The sequence below is a fragment of the Triturus cristatus genome, chromosome 1_1 (genome assembly GCF_964204655.1).
Source record: "Triturus cristatus chromosome 1_1, aTriCri1.1, whole genome shotgun sequence".
In the NCBI taxonomy this organism is placed as follows: Eukaryota; Metazoa; Chordata; class Amphibia; order Caudata; family Salamandridae; genus Triturus; species Triturus cristatus.
Window position 1 is genome coordinate 104708770 of NC_140579.1, and position 3206 is coordinate 104711975.

The window sequence follows — 3206 nt, forward strand, 5'->3', positions numbered from 1 at the left end:
CCTTCAAAGTTCTCGTTTGAATATTTGCTACTACCACCAAGATCTGCACCTGCCGCGGCTTCCCCTGGACCCTCACCCCGGGCTTCTGTGCGCACCGCAGAGGCCCTCCTACTCGTCGCGGCTTAGCCCCCGCGGCTCTCCGCGCCGGCCCAATGCTCCAGCGCCATCCATTTTCAGAGCTAGTTGATTCGGCAGGTGAGTTGTTACACACTCCTTAGCGGATTCCGACTTCCATGGCCACCGTTCTGCTGTCTATATCAACCAACACATTTTCTGGGGTCTGATGAGCGTCTGCATCGGGCGCCTTAACCCAGCGTTCGATTCATCCCGCAGCGCCAGTTCTGCTCACCAAAAGTGGCCCACTAGGCACTCACATTCCATGCCCGGCTCCACGCCAGCGAGCTGGGCTTCTTACCCATTTAAAGTTTGAGAATAGGTTGAGATCGTTTCGGCCCCAAAACCTCTAATCATTCGCTTTACCAGATAAAATTCGGGGCTCCGAGCGCCAGCTATCCTGAGGGAAACTTCGGAGGGAACCAGCTACTAGATGGTACCATTAGTCTTTTGCCCCTATACCCAGGTCGGACGACCGATTTGCAAGTCAGGACCGCTATGGACCTCCATCAGAGTTTCCTCTGGCTATGCCCTTCCCAGGCATAGTTCACCATCTTTCGGGTCCTATCACGCACGCTCATGCTCCACCTCCCCGACGGAGCGGGCGAGACGGGCTGGTGGTGCACCCGCTGCTGGAAGCGTGGCGGGATCCCACCTCAGCCGGCGCGCGCCGGCCCTCACCTTCATTGCACCACAGGGTTTCGCTCGGCCCTCCGACTCGCGCACATATTAGACTCCTTGGTCCGTGTTTCAAGACGAGTCGGGTGGGTAACAGACATCGCCGCAGACCCCTGGCGTGGGCCTCCCCGGCGGCGCGACGCGGTTGGGTCGCACTGAAAACAGTCCGCCCCAGTCGACAGTCGCGCCGGGAGCAGGGGGCCCCGTCCCCCCTTCAACCGCCCCGGGTGCCCGGGGGAGGGCCCAGAGGCAGTCAAATCTCCCTCTGCCCCGCAGACACGACGAAGCTGCTGCCAGGGGGGCTATTACACCCTCTGCCAGAGCGGAGGGCCACCTGCCACCCCGAAGCCTTCCCGGCCGACCCGGAGTCGGTCGCGGCGCATCGCCGCGGAGGAAATGCGCCCTACGGGGGCTAGGTAGGGCCTGGGCACCGGTCCCGCGGAGGCGATCCGGAACTCCTGGGCCACCGACCTTCCCGCTATGTTGAATCCTCCGGGCGGACTGCACGGTCCCCACCTGTTTACCTCTCGACTGTTTCACGCCCTCTTGAACTCTGTCTTCAAAGTTCTTTTCAACTTTCCCTTACGGTACTTGTTGGCTATCGGTTCACCACCCGCCTTGGGCTACATTCCCAAGCCACCTGACTCAGAGAAGACCCGATCCCAGCGCGCCGGGGGCTGCCACTGGCCTAACACTGTCCGTGGGGTGAGCCTAGATCAGAAGGACTTGGGGCCCCCTGAGCGACGCTGGGGAGTCTGTCTTCTGTACGCCACATTTCCAGCGCCCAGCGCCGAATCCCTGCCCGTTGCTGGGGGAATCCTGGTTAGTTTCTTTTCCTCCGCTTAGTAATATGCTTAAATTCAGCGGGTTGCCACGTCGGATCTGAGGTCGTAGTCGGAAAGAAAATGCCGGACCGTTAAGGGGGAGCCAGGGGAAGGCCAGACCCCTGCCAGAGCAGGGGCCTGGCGTACCCGGCAGCGCGTGCCCTCTTTCCCTACATTGCGTCTGGAGGGGTTACGCCCTCGCCGGGAAGCCGGGCGCGTGGCACGCAGCCAGGCGGACCGGTCGCCAGGCCCCCTTCTTGGGGGGGGGGGGGGCCCTACTGTGCTGGCGGCGTACCTCCGCGGCAGGACCCGGCCAGGGACCCTGCCACGGGCGATCGGGGGTCTGACCTTGTGGGGGGACGAAGGGGAAGCAGAGCTCACCCTGCGAAAGCCCCGGGGCGATTCAGCGATCCTCAGACAGGCGTAGCCCCGGGAGGAACCCAGGGCCGTAAGGTGCGTTCGAAGTGTCGATCAATGTGTCCTGCAATTCACACTAATTCTCGCAGCTAGCTGCGTTCTTCATCGAGCGAGCTGAGTGATCCACTGCCAAGAGTCACAGGCAACTTTTTGAAAACGTTCGCCCACCTGCGGGCGCAGGAGAGGCGGGAGGAAGGCGATGGCTGTCTGTCCGCCGCCCGCGCGATGAGATGGCACGGGCGCCCCGTTCAAGGCTTCCCCTCTGGGAGTCAGACGGCACCGTCGAGGGGGGAAAAAACATTGCCAGGTGCTCAGCCCGGGAGCCCACCCCCACCCACCCAGGGGTGAGGGAGGGGGCTCCCGGAGCAGGCAGGCCCCGGTCCCTCCCGGGTTAACCCAGGAGGGACCACGTGAGTCTTCAAACCCCTCAGCCCGGCCACACAGGACCGGGTCGGGTACGAGGGAAGGGAAAAAGGGAAGGGAAAGGGAAGGGAAGGGAAAAAGGGAAGGGAAGGGGGGGGGGGGGGGGGGGGGGGGGGGGGTCGGGTCGGGTCGCCCTTGGCACCATTCTCTTCCAGGCTGCCGCGCGAGAAGGGACGCTCCTCGGTCGCCCGAGACCCGGTCAGATCGGGTCTGGGGACGCCTGGAGGGCCCAGCCGGCGCCAGGGCCTTTTTTCGAGGAAGGGGTGGTGCCAGCCAAGGGATGCACTGACATTCGGTTCTGTGCGCAGTGAGCTTGGGTTCCGTCTCGGAGAGGGACAGGGGATGGGGGCTGGGGGCTGTCCCCGGACCCTCGCGCGTCGGTCAGGCCTTCCCCGAGGGGAAGGGGCCCGCCGAAGTCCCAGTCCTAAACCTAAACCTGAGCGCCCCATGCCGCCGCGGACCGCTCCGCCGGCCGGGGCGCGCCTGGCAGGGCCGGGCCCTGTGCCTACGTTGCGTGCTTGCAGGAGGTGGGCCAAGGGCTTTGGGCTGGCACCGTCGGTCGCTCGGGCTGCTCCGCCGTTAATGATACTTCCGCAGGTTCACCTACGGAAACCTTGTTACGACTTTTACTTCCTCTAGATAATCAAGTTTGATTGTCTTCTCGGCGCTCCGTCAGGACTGTTGCTGACCCCGGCAGGGCCGATCCGAGGACCTCACTAAACCATCCAATCGGTAGTAGCGACGGGCGGT

At 63.7% G+C, this 3206-nt stretch overlaps 1 protein-coding gene and 2 non-coding genes across 4 annotated transcripts in view; 1 reads left to right on the forward strand and 2 right to left on the reverse strand.

Moving 5' to 3' along the window:
- Positions 1 to 1683, reverse strand: part of LOC146869651 (28S ribosomal RNA) — a 3899-nt gene extending 2216 nt beyond the window's left edge. Inside the window, exon 1 of the ribosomal RNA XR_014959795.1 lies at positions 1 to 1683. This exon is cut by the window's left edge and continues 2216 nt beyond it. This is a non-coding gene — a ribosomal RNA (28S ribosomal RNA).
- Positions 1 to 3206, forward strand: part of LOC146869650 (DNA topoisomerase 2-alpha-like) — a 163499-nt gene that overhangs the window by 49837 nt on the left and 110456 nt on the right. The window lies entirely within an intron of this gene.
- Positions 2024 to 2171, reverse strand: LOC146869652 (5.8S ribosomal RNA). The gene has a single exon (XR_014959960.1). It is a non-coding gene; the product is annotated as a 5.8S ribosomal RNA (ribosomal RNA).